This window comes from Pinus tabuliformis, chromosome 6 (assembly GCF_031772625.1).
Source record: "Pinus tabuliformis cultivar Carrire ecotype Pingquan chromosome 6, CPIR1, whole genome shotgun sequence".
In the NCBI taxonomy this organism is placed as follows: Eukaryota; Viridiplantae; Streptophyta; class Pinopsida; order Pinales; family Pinaceae; genus Pinus; species Pinus tabuliformis.
This window is the reverse complement of record NC_142292.1, coordinates 458,911,122-458,937,426: the sequence shown is the minus strand read 5'-3', so window position 1 is coordinate 458,937,426 and position 26,305 is coordinate 458,911,122. Positions and strand designations below refer to the sequence as shown.

General features: G+C 35.7%; 2 pseudogenes across 1 annotated transcript; both read left to right on the top strand.

Annotated features, from left to right (window-relative positions):
• The first annotated feature begins 2,030 nt into the window (after positions 1–2,030).
• On the top strand, positions 2,031–8,926 carry LOC149259288 (pentatricopeptide repeat-containing protein At1g08070, chloroplastic pseudogene; annotated as a pseudogene).
• A 7,640-nt stretch (positions 8,927–16,566) lies between these two features.
• LOC149259287 (antifungal protein ginkbilobin-like protein 1 pseudogene) lies at positions 16,567–17,561 on the top strand (annotated as a pseudogene). The gene is made up of 2 exons (XR_016265439.1): positions 16,567–16,873; positions 16,962–17,561. The product of XR_016265439.1 is annotated as an antifungal protein ginkbilobin-like protein 1 pseudogene (transcript).
• The last annotated feature ends 8,744 nt before the right edge of the window (positions 17,562–26,305 follow it).

Sequence of the window (26,305 nt, the reverse complement as noted above, 5' to 3'; positions counted from 1 at the left end):
AAAGGAAAAAACTGTTGGTTTTTATAGATGAACCACTACAATTTTTAAAATATATAATTTGGAAAACATAAAGTATCACAGTTGTCTGCATATCAAATTTTCATCATCTACCCGTACCAAATGTATCCCAAGAGTGCTGCAATAAGATTAGTATCCACAGTCGCAATACATAGTAACAAAAACACCCAAAGGTGAAAATCTAAGGTTGGTTATAGTCATGATATTTGTTTTTAATTCCAAATGTTGAAATTTTAAGGTTTTTTTGAGTCGTGATATTTTATCTTTAACACCATGATTGAAAAATGAGTAAATTATAATGTTTTCCGAGTTATGATATTTATCTTTTTAACAACATGGTTGAAAATTATTAGGTTTTTTAGAATGGTTATATTTTATTTTCAATGTATTGTTGAAAACTATTAGAATTTTAATGATTTTTGGAGCTATGGTATTTTATTTGAAATTTCATTGCTAAAAAAATGTTGGAATTTTAGCCCAAAAAAAAAAGTGATGCCAACATGAACACTTTTTTATTTGAGAGTGTTTTTCATGTTTTTTTGCACAAAAAGAAAAAAACTGTTTTTTCCTCTCCTTTTTAAAAAAGGAGTCCTCTAAAGAGACAAGGAATTTCCCGACGGTTAAAAAGTGGTCAGAATCAGACAAAAAAATTTCAAAAAATCTTGTAGAGACAGTGTTTGAATCGTGTTTTTGATGTTTCCGAGCAACTCCTCCACCTCATTAAATTACACGTTTAAAAAATGTTAAAAATTTACACTAAAAAATGTCTAACATACACACTTTTCACTTTTATGTTGTTTTTCAATATTTTTTTAAAAACTTTCCTTTTTTAAGATCAAAGTTCTCATTTTAATAACTTCATTTTGATACATACCTAAACAATTGAGGATATTCAGGTATTGTCTCGGGGATGGTAAGGAAGTCGACTCTGTAGGTCTCCCAACTTTGCATGGGAGAAAAACACCTCAGCCATCATGGTCACCCTGATTACTTCCTCGGGATCCAGAAAGACCAACAACCTCATGAAATTTGAAAAAATAACTTAAATTCACCTAAACCGCTATAACAAATTGTGAAATTAGTTAATTAATTAATTTTTTTTATTATATATTATTTGGTAGATGTAAGAATTTTGTGATTTATAATATAAATTTAAGTGGCTCGGATTAATCACATTAATATTTTTATTTTTTAATTTTAAATTAAATTTAAATTAATAATAACACTTAAATATTATAATATAGTTTTAATTTTATGATAGAAACTTCTGGCTGATTAATGAAGTATTTTAATAAAAAGATTTTTCTGAAATTTAATTAATAAATTGGAGAAATTATAACTTTATGTCTATACATCTTTCTAAATTTTTAATCTCATATGAATGATAAAAACTCTCCGCATCAATTAATATAATAATTTAATAAAAATAATTATCTAAAATCTTATGAGAAAATTATAATTTTTAAGTGATTCAATTTATACCATAAAGATATCCTAAACTTTTTCGAAAATATTAGATTTATTTTTTATTATAAATAATACAAGTTAAATAATGAAATATTATCATTAATTTTTTTCAATGCACTTTAAATAATTAATCATTGCATATGCTTATTTTAAGAAACCTCTAGCTTCTAGCTGCATTATAAATTTTTTATGTTGTTTTTTTGGTTTAATTTTTTTAAAATCTGATATGGATTTTTTGAGTTGTTTTAGTGCGATTTTTGGGAAGTTTTTTTGGTATTTTTTCTCGTTTAATTTTTGGAAGTTTTTTTGGTAGTTTTTCGGGTTTAATTTCTCCAATATCTGACAGGAATTTATTGAAATGACAAGTTTGATAGGTAATCTCTACACAATGTGACATTTTTTTCAAATAATTCAACTCATATATAATGAAAAAACCAATTTAAATAACACAAATTAAAATTTCATCTAAAATTTTTCCACTAAATTTCAACAAAATTTCAAAAAATCACACAGAAACAATTCCTTTCTCTTTACATCCTATTAAAGGTATTAAAGGTTTTGCACTGGTAAGTCCCACTGCACGTAGATTTCCACATCCGTTGAGACAAATCTTGAATCCGGGTGTTTGCCTGAGTTATTCATGGCATGGCACTTTTTGGAGATCGTTCATGTTACGTTAACAAGTTGTCAGAGGAATACTTGCTAAAGTGAGTTAAGCGTAAAAGTCGGAAGAAGAGAGCGCTCTGTACACAGTACTGCTGCGCACACACAGGAGATGAAAGTTGCTGAAGTTCATTGGAACACATAATTCAATGGTTTCAGAGACAACAAACGCAAAACGGCAATGGCGAATGAACGTAGTGCAAGACTACAAACAATTTGTATTAAAAGCTGCTACGGCAAATAATATCGAGTTTGGCGGTATTTGAAATGGTACAGAGAAAAACGAGAATGGCAATAGCAGAGCCCATGTTGAGCCAACTTAAGCATACTAAGAGGGTGGCTACAGCGTCTGCTAAAACCCAAGCCAATGCCATCGTTAAACTCCTCGACTCCGTCGGAGTATTGAGGAAAGAAGGTCGTTTGAAGGAGGCGCGAGGTATTTTATGTCAGACAGGCTGGCGCGCGGACGCCTGTACATACGTTTCCCTCTTGCAGCGTTGCATTAGAAAGAAATCCTTGTCAGAGGGAAGACGAATACACCTTCACATGAACGAGAATGCATTCATGGCGGACAAACTCTTAAACAACACGCTTCTGAACATGTATGTCAAGTGCGGGAGTGTGGAGGATGCTCGCAAAGTGTTTGACCAAATGCCTGAACGAGATGTGTGCTCTTGGACTGTCATGATTGCAGGTTATGCAAGGCATGGAGATCATCCTGAGGAGGCGGTGTCACTCTTTCATCAAATGGAAAAAACAGGCGTCTTGCCCAATCAATTCACCTTTGCAAGCGTTCTTCCAGCATGTGCCAACTTGGCATCTCTGCAACAGGGTGTGGAGATCCACCAACATATTTTAAGAAGCGGGCTTGAGTATGATGGAGTTGTGGCGAACGCCCTTGTGGATATGTATGCAAAATGTGGAAGCATAGAGACTGCACGCGATGTGTTTGATAAAATGCCGAAACCAGATACCGTGTCCTGGACAACCATGATAGCGGGCTATGCACGGTCTGGATATCTTGACGAGGCCCTGAGGCTCTTTCGAAAAACGCCTCAAAGAGATGTGTTCTTGTGGACGACTATGATCTCAGCCTATTCGCAGAACGGGTTTGTTGAGGAGGCATTGAACTTGTTTGAGGAAATACCCCAGCCAAATGTGGTATCTTGGACGGCCATTATTGCAGGATTAGCACAAAATAGGCACGATCTGGAGGCTTTGAAGTTTTTTCGACAAATGCAATTGGCGAATGTGAGGCCGGACTCAAAAACCTTTGCTTGTATTCTCCCGGCCTGTGCCAGTTCTGCATCTCTGGACCAGGGTATGGAAATACATGAGAAGATTATTCGAGATGGATATCAGTCTGATGCTGTTGCGATGAATGCAGTGATAGATATGTATGCAAAATGTGGAGATGTACAGAAAGCGCGTCGATTGTTTGACAAAATACATGAACGAGATGTTGTGTCCTGGACATCAATATTTGCAGGGTATGCACAGAATGGATTTATTGATGAGGCTTTGAAACTCTTTGAGGAAATGCCTCTGCGAGATGTGGTCTCATGGAATGCGATGATCACGGGATTTGCCCAAAATGGGTTTGGTGAGGAAGCCCTGGATTTTTTTCGACAATTGCTATTGAGTGGCATAAAGCCGGACTCAAACACCTTTGCCGGTGTTCTCCCAGCGTGTGCCAAATTGACTGCTTTGGAACAGGGCATTGAAATTCATGAACAAATAATAAGAGGTGGATTTCAAACTGATATTGTGGCTGTCAACTCCTTGATAAACATGTATGCAAGTTGTGGTAGTGTACATAAGGCACAGAGATTATTTGACAAAATGCATCAAAGAGATGTTGTGTCATGGACGGTTATGATTACATCATACGCACAGAGTGGGCTTATTGAGAAGTCCTTTGAACTCTTTGAGGAAATGCCCCTGAGGAATGTGGTCTCATGGAATGCAATGATTGGAGGATTTGCACAGAATGGACTTGTTGATAAAGCTCTAAAACTCTTCAAGGAAATGCCTCAGCGAAATGCGACTTCGTGGAATGTTATGATTGCAGGATTTACCCAAAATAGGCACAGTGAGGATGCCCTGAAATTTTTTCAAGAAATGCAAATGATGGGTGTGAGGCCAGACTCAAAAACCTTTGCCAATATAATCCCAGCATATGCAAAATGTAGGGGCATCCATAAGGCAGGTGAATTATTTGACAAAATGTATCAACGAGATGTTGTCTGCTGGACAGCGATGATTTTAGCTTATGTGCAGAATGGGCTGCCAGATGAGGCACTAAAGCTTTTTCAACAAATGCAATTGGTAGACGTGAGGTCAGACTTGAAGACATTTGCTAGTATCCTTCCAGCATGTGCAAACCTGGCAGCTCTGGAACAGGGTATGGAGATCCATGAAAAAATAATCAGAAGTGGATTTCATTCTGATACCATTGTTGTAAATGCCTTGATAGACATGTATGCAAAATGTGGGAGCTTACAACGAGCACATGACTTATTTGATGAAATGCATCAAAAAGATATTGTCTCCTGGACAGTAATGATTGCAGGATATGCTATGCATGGTTGTGGCAAGGAGGCACTTGAACTCTTTGAAAAAATGAAACGATCTGGTACCGGCCCTGATGATGTTACCTTAGTTTGTGTTTTGACTGCATGTAGCCATGCAGGTCTAGTGGATGAGGGTTATCACCATTTCAATTCCATGATTGAATGTTACAACATCACCCCTGCAGTCGAGCACTACAGCTGCATGGTTGATCTCCTTGGCCGTGCAGGGCATCTGGAAGAAGCTAAAGACTTTATCCAAAAAATGCCAGTGAAACCTAACACCGCTGTATGGAATTGTTTGCTTGGTGCGTGTAGAAAATATAACAATATAGAAATAGGACAATATGTGGCAGAACATATTATTGGGTTGGACCCTACAAATGCCACCCCATATGTGCTTCTGTCAAACATTTATGCAGCAGCTGGCAAGTGGAGTGACATTGAAAGAATACGGGAAATGATGAAAGACAGAGGGGTAAGAAAGTCACCAGGATGTTCTTGGATTGAAGTTAATAAAGAGGTGCATGCTTTCCTTACAGGAGATAGGTCACACCCACAAATACAAAAAATTTATGAGAAGTTGGAGAGATTGTCTTGTGAGATGAAGGTGGCAGGTTATGTTCCAGATACAACGTTTGTACTGAACGATGTGAAGGAGGAGGAAAAGGAACAAATTCTTTCCCACCATACTGAGAGGTTGGCAATTGCGTTTGGGTTATTAAACACCCCTCCTGGAATGACTATTCGAGTTATCAAGAATCTTCGAGTGTGTGGTGACTGCCACTCTGCAACCAAGATTATCTCCAAGATTGTTACAAGAGAAATTATTGTTAGGGATGCAAATCGTTACCATCATTTCAAGGATGGAAAATGTTCATGCAGAGATTATTGGTGATATGTTGTAAAACAAGTTATAAGTTGAGGGAATGGGCTTTTATTTTTTGCAGGATGCTATGGAGGGGCATCCACAAAGCATCATAATCTGTGATCGAGGTTTCACTTGTGAGGCCTTATTTGTTAGTGCATACCTCTCTAGCCACATTAAACGATGAGCCATAAAACTTAATTGGGGATGTGCTTGAACCCCCAGACTTGGGTTGCAAATGATGCTTAAAGGGGACTGTGCTTCTATAAATATGCAGTAAGTAATAACACCTGTTGCTTTATTACGTGCAGAGGAAAAAAGAGAATTGCCATCTAGAGAATATAAGCAGCACAAAATTCTGGAAGCCAATTCAAGTCCCAGGAAAGATAGAGGGGCTGTGAATTGTCCCTGCTGCTTAGGATCAGAGGTGATTTATAGAAACCAATTACACAAAACATGAAAATGTGCTTATTTTCAATCTTATGACTCCTATATTAAATTTATTCTCCTTGCAAGCTGATCTGTAAAGGATTTAGCAAAAGGAAGGAGTAAAAGATTAAGAAGAAAAAACACCTGGAGGTTCCAAACTCCTGTTTCCAAACAAGTTGGCAGCTTAAGTAGCAGAACCATGTTGGCATAACTTCCTAGTTAAGAGACATGCAGTTAGCCACTGGCTTTCCTGGCAAGCGAAAAAGGCTTGCAAACTAACAGGTTAGGAAGGTGGAACGGGAGAGTTGGAGCATATGTGCCGGAAGGGAAGAGAAAACACTGGCATTCTTTCAGCAGAAAGCTGAGGGCTTACAGATTAAACACTGTACACACCCTAACCAAAGACAAATTGACAAGCTGGTATATCAGCCATTTTGTACTTCAGTAACTATATGTTTTTTTAATAAATCCTGGATTTTTTCCCCAGAAGGGTTTTCACCAATTCAAAATATGGGTGTGTGTAATTCTATGGAGTGAATTCTGTCTGTTTACAACTGTTATAACATTATCTGTGTAAAGGATCTCTAGCATGGGTTATTTGACTAGAAGCACTCGGGAATTTAAATACATAGCAGTGGAGATGATTAAAATTATTCCCCCCTGAATTTAATAAGCCTCAGGGTAGATAACTGATAGTTGTTAATCACTGCAGTTCCTGGATCATAATTTCGTATCAGATCTTGCTTCAGATATCCTTGATTGGGAGGATCATCTAATAAAACTTAGAGTGGGTGTGAACAAAGTGGAGAGCCAGTACAGCCAGAATTCAAATGGAGTAGACAACTACAGATGGAAAAGAATACACACAAAGAGCAACACCAAAAAGAAATACAGGAATCGGAAATCAGGTTTGCTTGGTTAGAACAGAACATTACTGTGCTGACAGAGATGATATCCTCTCTCGTAAAGGCAGTGGCCGAGAAGGAAGAATACTTAGCAAAACATGTGCAAGGAGATTACTTCTAACGTGAATGATGCCAAAATAAACAGCCCGAAACCTCTGCAGAGGGTAAATTGCTAAATCTTCTTCATTATCTTCGATTGCCTCATTTGAAATCAAAGCAAAGATTGGTATACCAGCTTCTAAGCTTATGATGGACAAGTTCATTTCAAAAGGCTCAATCACCGGTTCAGGCAGTGAGGTATCCTTTCGTATCCAAGGATGCAAAGGTGAGAAAAGATATATTTTGTCAGATTGAAGATGGCAGGCCATGCATTAATATTGTGGGAAAGCTATATGTAGGACATGACACAATAAAAACCCCCGTTAGTTTCTTGGGAGGAGTTCAAAATGTTGTTGAAAATTTAATTCTATCATGTTAACTATCATGAGGAACAATTGTTGATGTTTGTAGCTCGGGCAGGTATTTCTCCATAGGCCTAAGTGTTTAAGCGTGCATAAGTCACCCAAACTCTCTTTAGGACACTTGTTTAAGTATGAGCAAATTGCTATTCTCACTTAACCTAAGTCTAACTTAGAAAAATCACATAATTAACTATGTTGGTCATTGAGCTAAAGAAACTTAGGAAAAGTAAAGTATTTATTTTAGTAATTATGATTTAATCTCAATCTTTGATCTCAAGTAAGACGAGATCTAATCTCATCTGTCTATCATTTTGGAGATTAGAGTTAGGGATTTAGCTCAATGTAAAGTTATAACAACAAGGCTACGGAGAGGAGAAAGACACACCGTACAACAACAAAAGACATTGAGAGAGGCATCTCAATGGTAAGTGGAAAAGGACTTGCATTCCAGTATGTTGGGCCCGAGAAATGTGCAAAAATGCAACATAGGAGATCCATATCAACCAAGGAGATCAAGGACAGATCTAGGGCCTGATCAGCTAGATCAAATCCAGGGTATGTTGTAACTATAAATTTCCTAGTTTGGCCATCCCAAGACGGGAGCTCAAGTAGGTCTTGATTAAAATTTAATGAAGAACTATTTTGATTGGGAAAAGTTTGTATGTGTCACATGTGATTGAGATCAGTTGTGTAATGTTTTGCTTTCACTAAATAATTATGTTAAGAACCTAGTTGTGCATTTATTTAGTAGATTTGTAATCTTCTAGGTTAATAAAGTGTCAGGTGCTAGTTTCAGAAATTAACATGGTATCAGAGCAATGTTGGCTTCAAGGGGATGCTTTTGTAGCTAACGGGTTTTGTTTGGGCTTGTGGTAGACCTTGTTATAGTGGGAGATCTGAAAAATCAATTATTGTGGTGAAAGAAAGAAATGCCTAGTTCAAAGATAGTGATCGAGTGATTCAATGAGCAGAATTTTGGGTCGTGGAAGCTCAAAATGGAAGATATGTTGGTGGATGACTATCAGTGAATCGTTGTGGATTCAGGTATTGCATCAACAAGGTTATTGACAAAAGACTAGACCAAGTTTGATCGAAAGACAAATAGCACAATACAATACCCTCTAAAATTTAATATTTACTGAATGTTTTAAGAGAAACTACAACAAAGGTATTGTGGAACAAGTTAGGGACTTTATATCAGTCTAAGTCCTTGCTGAACAAGTCGTTCCTATAGAAAAAGTTGTATACCCTGATGATGAAGGATGGAAACTTAGTTGCAATGGCCACATCATTGGAGTTAGCGAGAGCAACTTGTATAGAATAAAGGGCCAACCTATTCAAGCAGTGGTAGACAACAAGACAATCACAAAGAAGAAGAGTGGAAATCTTTGAATGTTGAGCATAGTAGAGGCCTTCAAGTTCAAGTAAGGAGGAGTGGTTAGCAAATTTCTCCAAATCTGTCAAAGTCTTTGGGTATGAGATGACCTTACAGGATTCCAAAGGGAGTAGGTTTTCGAGGATGATTCCAAACAAGGTGGGAGGGAAGGCTTCCGATTCAGAAGACGCAATTGTGGCAGCGGATGCAGTTCCAAGATCAAAGCCAGTTCTAGGTGGCAAAAGTACCTCCCTCACTAAGAGGGAATGTTGATGTTTGTAGCTTGGGTAAGTACTTTTGCACAAGCCTAAGTGTCTAGGCTTACAAAAGTTGTCCAAAGTCTACTTAAGACTTGCTCAAGTATAAGTAAGTTGGTGTTGTAACTAAGTTAGCATGAGTCTAACTTAAGAAAAACACATAATTAATTATGTTGATTATTGAACTAAAAAAACTTATGAAAAATACTATATTTAATTTAGTGATTATGTTTTAATCTCATCTATTGATCTTAAGTGAGGTGAGATCTAATCTTCGTCATCAATCACTTTGTATATTAGGGTTAGTGATTTCGCTCAATGTAAAGTTATAAAAGAAAGGCTAAGGAGAAGAGAATGACACACTATACAGCAACACAAGACATTAAGAGAGGCATCTCAGTGGTGAGTGGAAAAGGCCTTCCATTCTAGCATGTTGGGCTCAAGGAAGGTGCATGAGTGGAGCATAGGAGATCTAGATCAATCTAGAAGATCAATGACAAATCGAGGGCCTAATTAGTTGGATCATATCCAGGGTATGTTTTAACTATAAATTTCTCAGTTGGGCCATTATTCCAAGATGGGGCCCAAACAGGTTCTGATTAAGATTTAATAAAGAAATAATTTGATTACGGAGTAGTCTAACCAGGTGGAGGAATTGCCCAGAACCTATGCGGGTCAGAAAATCTGACTCCAGCCACCGGCTTTTTTTTCCCTCAAACCTCGATGTTCGCTCCGTGGAGGAATGCTGGCAATTCGATGGGAGTCCGATGTAACTGTCCAGAGTCGTCGAGTTAAGGCAAAGGTGGCAGGTTGGTGAAGTCAAAATTACTGAACCCGCATTTCTCTTCCTGGCATTTGAATTTTAAATTTGTTGTCCCACCTTGATTTTTGAATTTGGCTGAATCTGGAACCCTTGCATGCCCTTGTTTCCATACCCAGCGCAAGGTCACATAACTCCCATGATGCAGTTTCTTGCTTCCAAAGGTGTTACGGTCACCTTCGCTAACGCGCACCACAGGCACCAGCAGATCACTAAAGCTAATACTCAGTGTTGAGCAAGACGATCCTCTTGAGAATGAAGCCCGTAATCTTGGTTTTGATATTCGCTCTACTACAATATTTGATGAATTACCTCTGGATTTCGATCGGTCGGCCAGATTGATCGATTTTATGCGCTCTGTGGATAACATGGCAGAAGAGTTAAAACGACTCCTTCAAAATTTGAACAAGACCGGGCATGCAATATCTTGTGTCAGCGGATACTACACTTCCCTGGTCATGTGAAGTCACAAAGAAATTTAGTATGTTTCAGAACCACCACTGTATGTCCGAGAATCACCACGGCTACTTATTTTTGTTGGATATTTTTAAACGGGAAATACCAAAACCAGACATTCTAACTCCACAGAGCCAATGCTCTGTTTCCACTGTTCCAGGACCTTTGTGCACAGGGAAGCTTTTAAAAATAAATCTACTCATAACAGAGTATTACACAGCCATAAAAATATTTCTATTGATTAAAATATAAAGCCTGAAACAACATTCATCCTCTTTGCTGAGAGAGATTTACAAAAAAAAACTTACATTCAGCAAAAACTCTGTTTTCACTTGAGATATTACTGTGCTGGGTTTACTGCAGTGAAACCCCTTTTCACATTACTGCTGTAAAAAAAACTTTTACATATGCAGTAAACTTTACATTACATTCACAATTTCAAAATACCTGAGCGCTCTTTTCTTTTGCATTTCAATGCAAATCCAATACATTAAAATCATCACTATTCTATGCACTGCTGTGCATCTTCCTTGTTCTTTCGCTGCCGCGAGCTTCACCACCAATCAACAAAAGGCATGCTGCTCCCTTGTTCTTCACGGATAGCACTGCTGTGCATTATCCTCTCTCACACAACACCCTTCTCATTACAATGAGCAACACACACAAAAAAAAAACACATGCGCTCCCAGTTTTCTTTATGTTGCACTTCTGTAAAAATAAAAATTACATACGCTGCTGCGTTCTTCACTTACCACTCTATATCTCTTCAATACACAAAAATATTACATATATATGACAACAACAAAAACATACTTCACATTTTCACTTCCCATGCTTCCGTAAAAGAAATAATAAAAATTAAATGCTTTTACCAGCTTTTACTTGTGCCCATACTCCCGCTTAAATGAAATTAAAAACTTCACCAAAACTTACCAACCACAGTAAATTGCATTTACTGTTTTACTGACATTTACTGGCGGTAAAGGAACTTTTACTTCACGTCAAATTTATTAGCTGCTGACCTGTACTTTAACCATTGACTTTATTTGCATCGCATCGCAACTTTTCTCATGTCAAAGACCCCGACTCTATGACATTGCCGATAGCGATGTGCCGATGCGATATCGGCGATCGCTTATCGCAAACACAAAAGCTCCTTTATAACTCCTTCACTTTGACTTTGCCGATGCGATATCGGCGATCGCTCGTCGGCGATATTTTATATCGCTGCCACTGCCTGCCTCCTATGCTTCAACTTGCCGATATGCCGACTTGCCGATATGCCGATATGGTCTGGGCAGTTTTGTGGTTTCAATGCGGTGGTTTTGGGGTTATATACGGCTGCTGAGTCCGCTGCCATTGCTGACCCTGTCCGCCTGCAGTTGGAATTAACATTCCAACACTCCCCTTTAATTTCAACTGCTGGGCATTCAATCTTACCCAAGCACTTCCTCACATAGAGGGATTCACCAAGTGACTGTGCTTAAGAGCACCTTCCTCATGACAGAGGGATCTACCAAACTATGCTGAAAAGCATCTTCCTCTCAACAGAGGGATTCACCAAGGAACGCTTCAGTTCCACAACCAATTTCTGTTATCTCAGAAAATTACAGTTTCATCCACACAGGCTGTTGCTGAAACACGTGTTTCAGCATCTGGCAGACAGTTGCTGAAACACGCCTGTAGAATGCATTGCTGCTCCAAAACACAGCGAGAGCATCTTCCTCTTGACTGAGGGATTCACTAATGACAATGTGCTTAAAAGCACCTTCCTCTTCAATAGAGGGTTTCACCAAATGACTGCTTCAAATGCAGTTCCAAAACAAACAATCATTGCACTGCTGTGTGTGCAAACTCATTACGATGTTCTTTTACGCTGCTGCATATTCTCTGCTGCACTGTTGTGCCATCTTCTTTACTGTGTCTACCTCACACTGTTGTGTCTACACTTGCACTGCTTCTGCACTTTTCAAAGACAAAATACTCTGTCTTTCTTGGAACAATTACGCTGTCCCAATTTACAAATTTACACTGCTGTGTGTAAACATTTCTTACACTCACTGCTGTTGCATATATTGCATTTCAATTCAATTCATTACATTTACCTTTACTGCTGTAAGGAAAATTTCTTTTGCATGTGTTGTTGTTCAAAACTTCTTGCTGCTGCATTTTTTATTTGCATTGTTGTGTGCTTCTCCTTCTTGCCGTCATGCTGCTGTCCATAACTTCCTGCTGCTGCATTTTTTTCATATTCACTGCTGTCCATACCCATAACCATGGACTGTCATCCCTGGGTTTTTATTTGCTGTTGCATTGCCTCTGCAATTTGCACTGTGGCTGCCTTTTGTTTCATCATACTGCTGTGTGCCCATACTCTTGGCACTTCATTCTCCACAAAAAAAATAACACAGGCTGCTGCCTTTTCTCATGCACCCTTGCTTCACACAATCTTAGTCTTCATTTTTTTTACACAATACACTGTTGTGCAATTCCTTTGGCTTTCTGCTGCCACACACATTCTTATACATCGAGTGTGCATTAAAAATCTGCTGTCCTTGTTTTTCTTTACGCATTTCTTTGCATGCTGCATTGCATATGAAGAAAAACATTACATTTGTTTTACTGCTGTGTGAGAAATTTCATTGCATTCTCAGCCACTGGGCATTTACGCTCTGCTGCGTTTTGCCTTCTCATTTTCTTCTCACTGCTTTGCATTTTCATTCCCAATACAAAACATTTCATCTGCTGTGCATTACACTCATTCTGCTGTGAGTATGTTCTATCACATTACATAGAAGGAAACTACCTTCCATTGCTATGCATTTCAATGCATGTGCACCACAAAAAAAATTTCAAACTGCTGTTTTGTGTTCTATCTTCCCACTGCTGTGAGGGTTTCCTTGCTTTGCATACTTTTCTTATTGCGCTGCTGCTCTTTACATTTCAGCGCTGCCATCTTTTCTTGTTTATGCATTTCTGTGCATATTGTATAAACACAAAGCAAAAACATTGCTGATTTCATCACTGCTGCATATTACCTTTTAGAGGGATTAACAAAAATTTCATTTGCAACTGCTGCGCTGCAATACATCCTCCATCAACAAATGACTGTTAATATAGTTCAGCAACAAAAATTACAAGCTCCCCTTTAATGTATGCTTGTCTTCTTTTGGCAAGTTTTCTCAGAATAAATTTAGATCCACTGGGGAGTTCAAGGGGTTTTCAGATTGCCTTTCCTTCCTTCTCCATACTTGTGTAACTTTCTTCTTTTGCATGGGTCTAGCTTGTGTAAGATCCCATGTTAAGTTACAGTCACGTGCCATATGCCCAATGTTATGACACTTAAAACATTCAACATTTTTCATGAATGACATTTCATGATTTCTTCTAAAATTGTTTCTTGGAGGTTGTCTGACACCATAACATCTATCTCTATGAAATGCTCTACAATCTTTTGCCATATGACCAAAGTTTGAGCAAGCATAACAATAACCATAAAATGAACTTTGGTACCTGGGAGATGGAGGTTTCCTTGATGTACTTCTGAAGCTTTGCTGCCTTGAGATCCTTTGATGATCACCATTGCCTCTTGCCCTCTTGACATCAGCTACATTTCTTCTTGGAGCTGGTTCTCTTCTTGGAGCAGGATTTCTTCTATTGCAGCCTTCATTTTTCTCCTTGCCTTTGCTGGAACTAGGAGCATCACCATCTCTTTCTGGCTTCTTCACATCTCCTCTGCTTAAAGCATCTTCATCCTTGTTTGAGGGTTCACCTACATACCCAAGTCCTGATTTATCAAATGGAGATCTGTGATAGCTGAGCATGTCATCCAGAGCTTGAGAGCTCTTCATTATTTTGTTCAGCCCTTCAACCTTCTTCCTGAGGAGGACAATCTCTTCTTCTAACTTTTCACATACATCATTTCTCTTTGCTAGTTGTCCCTCAGTTTCTTCCTTGCTACGAGTAGCTTCAGCTGCTACTATTTTGAAGGAGATAATATCTGTCTTCATCTTGGAGATTTCTTCATCTTTTGCTTGACTGCTCTTCATTTTCTTTTCAGCTCCTTGTGCCTGCTTCCTGGCTTCTTGTAGTTCGGACTTAAGGGAGGAGACCTCTACCTTGTACTGTCCAATCTCTTCTACAAGCTTATTCACTCTTATGTGCCTTTGTTCAAGTTGACTTGTCAAGGCATCTGCCTGCTTCTTTGCTTCATTCAGCTGATTTGTCATGAATATGACTTCTTCATGATGTTTCCTCTTGCATTGATCCAACTCCTTCTTGAGCTTGGCTAGCTCTTCATCCCTTTCTTTTACTTGAAGCTTGATGAGGTCAAGCTTTTCATTCTCAGCTTCTATGATGGGTTCTTCTTGACTCATTGTCATGGTCAGTGCTCCCTTTGCATGAAGGTCATGCAGTCTGTCCCATATATCCTTTGCTGATGTATATTTTCCTAGATTCCTCTTCACAGAATCAGGGAGTCCATCCAAAATTAGTTTTACTGCTTGTGCATCATACTCCATGGATTCTTCATCCATCTTGCTGTCATCAATCACTGACTCCCAGACTTCAATCCCCTCAGACATTAGGAAAGCCCTCATCATTATTTCCCATACATCAAAGTTTCCATCAAACTTTGGGGTTTGAAATAGAATGTATTCTAATGGATTGCCTTCTAGTTTAGTAGAAGGGGGAGACACATTTTTAACAGGCTTGGAGGCTTTCTTCTTTGACCTTGCCATTCTTATCCGGGCTTCTAATACTTGACTGTGTTTTTTTTTTAAATCACTGACTGTTTCTATAACAGTAACACAAAGGAAATCTTGAGGAATACCTTAATCCTTTTGGCTGTGGCTTCACACTGCTGGAGAAGTTTGACTGCTGCAACCACACCTTCCTTCAGCTTCTTTGAGTCTTCAAAGAGCCTGGACTAGCTTTGATACCACTGTTGGATATTTTTAAACGGGAAATACCAAAACCAGACATTCTAACTCCACAGAGCCAATGCTCTGTTTCCACTGTTCCAGGACCTTTGTGCACAGGGAAGCTTTTAAAAATAAATCTACTCATAACAGAGTATTACACAGCCATAAAAATATTTCTATTGATTAAAATATAAAGCCTGAAACAACATTCATCCTCTTTGCTGAGAGAGATTTACAAAAAAAAACTTACATTCAGCAAAAACTCTGTGTTTTCACTTGAGATATTACTGTGCTGGGTTTACTGTAGTGAAACCCCTTTTCACATTACTGCTGTAAAAAAAACTTTTACATATGCAGTAAACTTTACATTACATTCACAATTTCAAAATACCTGAGCGCTCTTTTCTTTTGCATTTCAATGCAAATCCAATACATTAAAATCATCACTATTCTATGCACTGCTGTGCATCTTCCTTGTTCTTTCGCTGCCGCGAGCTTCACCACCAATCAACAAAAGGCATGCTGCTCCCTTGTTCTTCACGGATAGCACTGCTGTGCATTATCCTCTCTCACACAACACCCTTCTCATTACAATGAGCAACACACACAAAAAAAAAACACATGCGCTCCCAGTTTTCTTTATGTTGCACTTCTGTAAAAATAAAAATTACATACGCTGCTGCGTTCTTCACTTACCACTCTATATCTCTTCAATACACAAAAATATTACATATATATGACAACAACAAAAACATACTTCACATTTTCACTTCCCATGCTTCCGTAAAAGAAATAATAAAAATTAAATGCTTTTACCAGCTTTTACTTGTGCCCATACTCCCGCTTAAATGAAATTAAAAACTTCACCAAAACTTACCAACCACAGTAAATTGCATTTACTGTTTTACTGACATTTACTGGCGGTAAAGGAACTTTTACTTCACGTCAAATTTATTAGCTGCTGACCTGTACTTTAACCATTGACTTTATTTGCATCGCATCGCAACTTTTCTCATGTCAAAGACCCCGACTCTATGACATTGCCGATAGCGATGTGCCGATGCGATATCGGCGATCGCTTATCGCAAACACAAAAGCTCCTTTATAACTCCTTCACTTTGACTTTGCCGATGCGATATCGGCGATCGCTCGTCGACGATATTTTATATCGCTGCCACTGCCTGCCTCCTATGCTTCAACTTGCCGATATGCCGACTTGCCGATATGCCGATATGGTCTGGGCAGTTTTGTGGTTTCAATGCGGTGGTTTTGGGGTTATATACGGCTGCTGAGTCCGCTGCCATTGCTGACCCTGTCCGCCTGCAGTTGGAATTAACATTCCAACAATTTTGATATCTTCCGGAGTAAAGATAGGGAGATGCGCTTAGATATCTCCCTAACAAGGCGGGACAACAACATTTCAAATGGCGTGGATTCATTCAATAATCACACTTACGTGGTATCAAGAATTTGCAGCTTGTTGCAGTTAAAGACTGCTATTAAGAAAATATATTGAGGAGGGCTCAGCCCCCACATCTTGCATAGCTCTGCTGGAATCGATGTTCCGACTCTTTCCTTCCTGCCTGGATTCCGATGGAGAATTTAAGAGTTTTAGAAGTGGAGGGGCGCAAATGGAACATCATGCGGCCACATCAATCTCAGGTAAGGAAACATGTGTGTTCATTTTTTTTCATTTAATCCATTTTTTAAACTACAGTCATCACATATGTTGAACCGTCAAACATTGCAGGGGCCTCTCCAGTTGCGATATTTGAACATCTGCGCTCCTCTCCGAGTTTCCAAAATCTCTAGGGAAATTGGAGCACCTCGAAAGGATCCTTTAGCAGTAATGGTACTGGCCCTGGTGCTGGGCAGTGCTGCAGGCGCGCCGAATATAACCTTGGTATCGTCTCAGTGTGACACGCAGAAGATCCCAACAGGAAGTCTTTATATTGTTAGCCTGGAAAGCGTGCTCACACAGCTGGCGCTGAACACTGCCACGAACGGTTACAACTACACAACATCAAGTCAAGGAATTTTGGGTGCCCCATCTGCCTATGGGCGTGGGGTTTGCAATGAGTCAATCTCTGGGATTGATTGCACCCTATGCGAAACATATCTTGCTACCCACATTTTGGACATTTGCAGCGACGCCATTGATCCTATTGTTCGGCTCGCTGACTGTTCCATCCACTACGAGGAGGACAGCGTTACTATCAACTATTCTGCTGCACTGCGCAGTAAAATAAAAGTCATAGGCTTCTCCGAGCTAGAGAATCTGATCTCAATAGCTACATTAGTTGATGATGTGCTATTCCAACCCGTAACTATCCACCTCTTCTTCAGATAATAAAAGTATTGCGTGGTCTTGTATTTTCCTTTTACTTTTGGTCACACTAATTTCATTTAGTACTGCTTTTGTTTTGGACATACTAAAATCACTATTCGCTTTAACATTATGTTCCACTAAGCTTCATATGCGTATACTACCACTACGGAAGTCTTTAATTTCGGCATTCATATTATAATAATTAGTGGAGGTTTTAATATCTATAGCCATAAACATTTTTTATCCATAAACATTTTTTATTTTTATTTTTTTTAAACCTCGGTATAGAATATTTTAAAATAAATTTCACTGTATATACCAATCAAATGTTTATATTTATTTCCATATTAATTATGTTTTTTTACATTTTAATTAATATTAAATTAATATCATTAATTTAAAAATGTTATATAGATAAATGTCATATGAAATGACATAATTATGTGTTACCATATTTTTATATGGTATTGTAACCAAATATATTTATAGATTAAATTTTTTTATAGTGTCTATGGTTGGAAACTTTGTTACATCTTTTTTTTTTTTTAAATTTGTATATGTTTAACCTATATATTAATTCTTTTTTTCATTAATAATAATTATTATTGTTAGATTTTAGACTTTTGTGATCTATATTGTGAATAATAATGTCTTTTGGATTAATCTCATTATTAGGATTTGATCTACTTTCAAATTAACTAATGTGGTTCATCCTCGTAACAAAGGTGAAAAAGTCAGTCTATCTTTTAGAGGTAGTTGTTAATAAAGTAGCTATAAAATTAATTAGTGATAAACTACTTGTTAGGAATTAATTATTAAAATAATTAAAAACTAGTTGTTCTTTATTTATTTTAATTATATATATTAAAAATAATTGAAATTAAATTGTACAAAATTTGGTCTATTTTTCAAACCAACTAATGTGCTTCATTCTCAGAACAAAGGTGAAAAATTCAATCATCTTTTAGAAATAGCTCTTAGTAAATTAGCTAATTATTATAAAATTAATTAAAATACAATTTAGTTATAAATTACTTGTTAGGAATTAATTATGAAAATAATTAAAAATTAATTGTTCTTTATCTATTTTAATTATATATATTAAAAATAATTGAAATTTTGGTAAATCTATTACGGATTAATTAAAATTATATTTATTTAAATTATACAAATCTTAAAAGAAATTAAAATAAATTAAAAGAAATCAATAAAAGAGTTTAATAAAATGACAATTGCTAAGAATTATAATATTTTATAAAAAAGTTTAATAATTATATTAAAGAGTATTATAATATTTTAATTAAAGAGAATTTCTTCAAATCTATTAATCTAACTTTGTTTTGAGGATTAACCACATTAGTTGGTTCGAAAGGTTGATCAAATCATTGTTAATCTTAAAGACATGAATATTTACTATTATTTTAAATGAAGTTATAATTCAGTTCATTCTTAAAGCCCTAAGGTTAATCTAAAAGACATTAATAATTAGTATTATTTTAAATGAAGTTATAATTCGGTTCATTCTTAGAGCCCTAAGGGTTAGCTCAACTGGTTGAGTCCCTGTTTCGCTGGACACAGGGTCAATTCTTCTTGACGCTCTTCAGGTTAGGCCTCATCTCCCTAGATTTTTCCAAGGGAAAAAAAAATTCAGTTCATTATTATATTTTTAAATTTTAATTCAGTTCATTCATTATTTTATGATGAAGTAAGTGTTTTGATATTTATTATGGATTGATTCCTCTGAACATTTACCCGCCTTTTAATTTATATGGCTTTCCTAGTAATATTGTTATTCACAAATTAATATTGTTGTTATTGTAATTTTACATTTAGCATTAGTATTGATTAATTCATTCACTGCTAAAGTTGTTAATACCATGATATAAAATGGATTGTTCATTCATTATTGTATGATGAAGTGTTTTGATATTTATTATGGACTGATTCCTTTGAACATTTACCCGTCATTTAATTTATATGGCTTCCTTAATAATATTGTTATTCACAAATTAATATTGTTGTTATTGTAAAAGATGATATCCAGCGAGAAAAATCTTCAGGAGTCAATCCCCTGTACTCCACATTATCTCAAAACATTGGAAACCCCCCGGATGTTCGAAAGAAGAGCTTCAGATTTCAATCATTCGAAAGGATCCTTTCGAGGTGCTCCAATTTCCTTATAGATTTTGGAAACTCAGAGGGGAGCACAAATGTTCAAATATCGCAATTGGAGAGGCCCCTGCAATGTTTGACGGTTCAACATATGTGATGATTGTAGTTTAAAAAATGGATTAAATGAAAAAGAATGAACACACATGTTTCCTTACCTGAGATTGATGTGGCCGCATGATGTTCAATTTTTGCCCCTCCACTTCTAAGACTCTTAAATTCTCCATCGGAATCCAGGCAGGAAGGAAAGAGTCGGAACATCGATTGCAGCAGAGCCATGCAAGATGTGGGGACTGAGCCCTCCTCAATATACTTTCTAAATAACAATCTTTAGCTACAACAAGCTGCAAATTCTTGCTACCACGAAAGTGTGATTATTGAATGAATCCACCCCATTTGAAATGTTGTTGTCCCGCCTCGCTAGGGAGATATCTAAGTGCATCTGCCCATCTTTACTCCGGAAGGTATAAAAAGAAGTAGTCGTGGTGATGCTTAGACATAAAGTGGTGGTTTTGAAACATACCAAATTTCTTTGTGACTTCAAATGACTAGGGAAGTTTAGTATCCGTTGACACAGGATATTGCATGCCCAGTCTTGTTTCGATTTTGAAGGAGTCGTTTTAACTCTTTTGCCATGTTATTCACAAAGCGTTAATCTTCTTTTCCAACATGAGCCCATAAAGTTTGGTTAATCATAATGGTCCTGTAGTTAGAGGGAGCGTTTGTGTTCGCATTTTAAAAGATAGGAACAATAAGACTTTGCGTCCAAGGCTTAGGGAAGCCATGCTTTCCAACCAAATTGAGAAGCTTTTGGAGATGAGGAATGAGGATAAATCTTCATATTTTACAGATTTCAGCTTGGTATAATTTGATATCTTTAGCTTTCCCATTAGCGAGCTTATTAATCCCGGACTTAACGTCTTCAAGAGAAAATATATTTTCCTTAATAGGAGTGTTTACGATGGTGTCCATGGTGTTCAGGAAGTCATACAACTTTTTAAGATAGATTTCCAAGTTCTCTAAGGCGATTGAATTATTATTTTTTGATTTACGAACAAGCACATTCCGCCAAAACTTTATGGGCGCAAATTTAGAAAGGTGAAGTAGATGCTCTCGTCTCTTATTAATATAAGACCACTTCTTTTTAATGAGGGTTTTATCTATACTAATATTCCGAAGCTTTATAGTTTCATTAGGAGCATTTGTAATCGATTTCCTCACAGTTTTATAGTGTTTGTCATACCAAGGGTTGGAAGATCTATTAATATGTCTATAAGAAACCTCATTAGAGAACTTGTTAATGGTAGTAGTAAAATTGTAATCAATTTGATCAATGTCAAATCAACTAATGTGGTCCATTCTCACGACAAGGTGAAGAATCAACAAATAGTAAAGAATAAATAGCATGGATGCATCATTGCCCAAAATTAGCCATTGGAAAATAGTTGTACTATATATTAAAGAGCCTAAATCCCTTTTTAAATCTTTTAAAAAAGTGTATATATATATATATATATATAATATTTGCAAATAACTATTTTTATTGATTAATAAACCCTAATAATATTATATATTTTTGTTAAGATAGTCTTCGGCAAAATCACATAACCAATCTTTTGTCGACGCGTTTCGAACCAACCAGTGTGGTTCATCGTCAACTTGTCCTGACGATGAACCACACTGGTTGGTTCGAAACGCGTCGACAAAAGATTGGTTATGTGATTTTGCCGAAGACTATCTTAACAATGTTATGGATCACAGAAGTCTAAATTCCTTAATAAATATTATATATATCCATATTTTTATGTACTTATTTTAATTTTTTTTAATACTAAATTTATATTCTAGTTTAATTAAATTAAATTAAAAATTTATATTCTAGTTTAATTAAATTAAATGAAAAATTTATATTCTATAGTTACTTTTATTATCATTTTTATTTTTATTTTTTATTTATTTATCTCTTATATGTATTTGTTTTATTTATTTATTTAATTTTATAGTTTATAATTATAATTATTTATGTTAATATAATAAATAAATAAAATATTTTCTCTTTTTATTATTCATAATATGATAATAGAATTAATTTGTTTAAAAGTTGTTGTTTTTTCCTTAATTTTTTATTTTTATTTTTTATTTCTAACCATCAATTTTCTTAACAATATTAATGTTTTAATAATTTATTATACATTGGCTAAATTATTAATAATTTCTTATATTGATAAAAACTTTTTCTTAATATTTGTTTTAATTAAAATAATTTTATAATTCTAAAAGCTAATTTTAGAATTGTATGGAACAAAATGTATTTCTACTATTTAATCGTAATTGTATTAATAAATTAGTTTTTTCACGTTAATCCTGAATGTATCTCATTAATCATAATTATATTAATAAATTAGTTTTTTCATATTAATCCTGAGAATAAATCTCATTAATAAAATTGAAACATTGACACAATAGTTTTCAAAGAATGGTAGAAGAAACCAGCACAAAAATTGATCTCTTGAGCAATAATGCATTCAAAAAATTAAAACCTTAATATAAATCACATTGAGCCTTCATGAATTCAATGGAATGCAATAGTGCATTCTTCAAAACATTTGAAATTTTACTATATAAATTCATACAAGATCACATGCGCACTTGAAGTGAATTGAATCTCACACAAATTTGTTAATCCTATACTAATTATGCATATTTCCTTTCAAAGGTGGCTAGTATGCTATTTTGAACATGATGATTTGTTTCAAACATTTTAAAATATCACATAGAAGAAAAAGACCATGAATCAGGTAACATACATATCACATAACAAGTACACAAACTACAATTGAATTCGAGAATATTAATTTGTATTGATTTCTTGGAAACTCATCTCAATGCTTTTTTAATATAATATTGTCAAAATCTCTCAAATATTTTGAACCCCTCTTATCAGTTTTTTTATTTTTTTAATACAAAATTAGGAAAAATTGTTTATTTTTTTAATACAAAATTAGGAAAAATTGTTTCGGATATCATTGGTAATTGTCAAAATTGGCTATCAATTGAAATTGATTAAATAACACTTACAAAAATCATTAAAAAAAAACCATATTATTCTAGAATTTGACAGACAAACTTCATCATATTAGACAAAGTTCCATGCACAATTGTAGAGCAACATTCTCGAGCACTCATACCAAAATTTCTTTAAATGGTTCCATTGTTCACCCATCAAATGCTAGAATCCAACCTTCTCTCTAAAAGTAACATCCAATTTTGTGAGTTTTTGATAATTGGTCTTTATTAAGAACAATTTTTTTAATGGCCACCAAAGTTGGAATTCCTTATGTAGTTTCTCAAACATCGTTTCTCCTCTCAAGGATTCATCCAATCCCGCCATCTTGTTATTTCTACTTTTTTCTTTAGACCATATTTCATCATATGCCTCCAAAGGAATTAAATTATCATGTTTATCTTAGCATCATTGTAGACCCATTTACACTAGCTTGTCAAATTTGTTAGCAAACATACCAATATTTTTCTTTGTGACCTTGTAGTGTTCCTAAGCTTGGTCCATTAAGGATGTTTTCGTTAGCACTTTGTTTGTCTCCACTACCAATTGAGTTCGGTCTTCCACACCCAACGCCCTTAATTCTTTCCAAGTCCTTGAATTTAGGAATTTCATGACGTTGTTTTCTTTTTGGGCATATCACCCAACTCTCCTCTTATTTGTTGGATAATATGCTTAGTTCGGAGAGCATGACCTTTTCATCATCTATCAACCTAATAGAATTCCAAATCTAGTTGATTTCCTCAATAATTGTATCCAAAATCAATTCCTTAGCTTCAATAATGGGCATTTTTTTTTTAATCAGTTGGGCCTTCAATAAACTTATTTAAGCTCACAACCTATTTATCTCTTCCTTTGTGACCTTCAACAAATCATGTTTCTTTTGCATTTCCTATCTGAAAAGAATAATCTTATATGAATATGGTTGAAAGGGTTTCCTAAATTTGTCAAATTCAACCTCTGTCAAATTCAAGCTTGATAGTGCTTTCACTAATTCATCTGAAGCATTAAGAGGAAAAATGGGTAATGGATTGTGTAGAAGAAGATATGGAACATACACGACATTGAGAAACTTGTGTTAAATCTTGAATTTGTTTTTAATAGTGTTGGACTTCTTTGTTCCTCTATATAATGATGGAAATGAGATATTCTTTTTCTTTTTCCACCCAACCAATTCAGGGGTCTACACATGTTTAATATTTGAGACATTTAATCTCTTCTTCATTGCTTTCACCTCCATATAATTTTCATGTATAATAAATTTCACAAACTATGTCTTTTGGGTCTACTCCTAATTTTATGATCCACCCTTGTAGCTCATCTATCTTCATTTGTTTTGTTCTAGTGGACACTCTTTCTTGTTTCAATTGATTGGTGACCTTTGAAACTAAATTTTAGATTTATTCATATACAATCGAGTGGTATCCAAGTCATTACACAATATATCTCTTCTCTGTCTATGTAAATCAATCTTATCCAATAAATTGTTGTCCTTCAAATTAACAGAACTATTAATGGCTTGGAAATTTGTGCTTTCTTGTATAACTTGTGACTTGGGATATATAAGAGATAATCTTGATCGATACTTTTCAAAGTCCATGGTAGATAATAACTTAGTTTGTAATGAGGAAGTAATGTGTGCCCATAGTTGAGATGATAGGTCCTTTTTGATATCCAATTTTTTTCTTTCTTTTACATTTACAAATTGTGAATGGGTTTTATCTGCCAACTGATATTTTGTTTTGGATACTCATTTTTCAATTCTGCTACAGGGGAAGATGTTGTTGCAGGAATTAATAATTCTAACTGAAAACTAGGCTCTCTTGAGATGATTTTCCCACTAGTCGACCTAATAACCTCTACTGACTATATTGTTGCTTCTATTTCTTCACACCTCAGCCTCTTTCCAGATTGGTTTCATGACTCGTTCTTTGAATTCTTTGTTCTATCCCTTTTAGAATTTGTTTCTTTACGATGAGGGGTGTTAATAACTATGTTCTAAGCTTCAAAATAAATATTTTTAGATTACTTTGAAGCTAGTTATTCTTCAACCCATGAATCCATGTTTTCTATTTTTTCAATATCTAGATAGCTATCATGCTCTTATGGGGCTGACTAAAACTTCAATCTTTTGTTGGAGATAATATGGTATGGATCATAAGCCCACACTTTGCCTTTGGGAAAATTTATTAAGGCTAGCCTTTGATCCAAAATCTTGAAGGCTTGTCTAGTGTTCACAATGAATGGACCCACCTTTTGCTTAAGCTTGAAGGTCACCTCCTACTTCATTGTAACAAAATGTACAAGATCTAAATTTATCCTTTGCATGATATATTCTAATGCAAAAATTGTAATAGGCGAGAATCTGGGAAAGTGATAAAGAGGCACTTCTAAACCATATATTATTATTTCGGTGTGGTTTTTATACACATAACAATCCCCTACTCTTGTATCCATACTGAATTGTATAATTTGCTTTATTTCTAGAAAAAATATTTGGGGCACTTCATAAAAAAATTTGCAAATGCTACAAACATAAAATGTAATAGGGAGATACTCTCGAAAACCTTTATTGTTCTTTATCCTCATAATGGAAGTCCAATAGACCATTGATTATTTCTCACCCTTAGAATTATATACTTGTAGCCTTAAATAAAATAAAAAAATTGATTTGGAAATACAACATGAGATTTACAAAAAAGGATGGATACCTGAAGTATCTTGTATCCCTGAAATTAGACAGTTTAAAATTAATTGCATCTGAGATGTATGTAGTAAGGTCAAAATTTACACTTGTCTTTCTTATGGAAGAAAGAGTGTTGAAATATCTTAAGACATTTTCATCAACATAATGTATATCATCAACGCAAAAAATAGAAGCAATAGTAAAGAGGATTTCTTGGAAAATTTCATTGAAACATATTTAATTGGTATGTTGGGGCTAATTTTGGGATAATGGTAATGGCAGGTCACATCTGTAGGAATTTACAAGGTAAGTTCCTGAGACAGAACACCAAAGGACACCGCTCACAAACAGATCACAGATCAATACACCAGTGTTTTGACGTGGTTAAAACCCTCAAAGAGGGAAACAGTCCACGGCCTGAGCCAACGCGGCCACTTCAGGCAATTTATTAATAAAAGAATGAAAATTTACATATGCTTCTCTCATAGACGGATTACCCTACAAATGAACCTCCATGCTCTTTAAATAGAGATCATGGACCAATCGGGTGTTAAGCCACGGATCAAGTGTCGGTAATACCGAGGAGAGAATGAATCGTCGGATCACTACATATCGTGACCGTCGAATTGTAAGTTACAAAATGTACATAGTAAAGAAACACACTTTACCTAACTCTATACCTAACTCTATGCTAGACCAAGTTGTACTTAACTATTTCCTATGTGTCGGAATATCCTAACATCCCCCCTTAAGAACAACTTGGGATAGGATTGAAGGATTTACAAATATGACACAATAGGAGAAGGAAGGAGGCACTAGAGCCTATCCCCCCTTAGTGACAACTTCCTG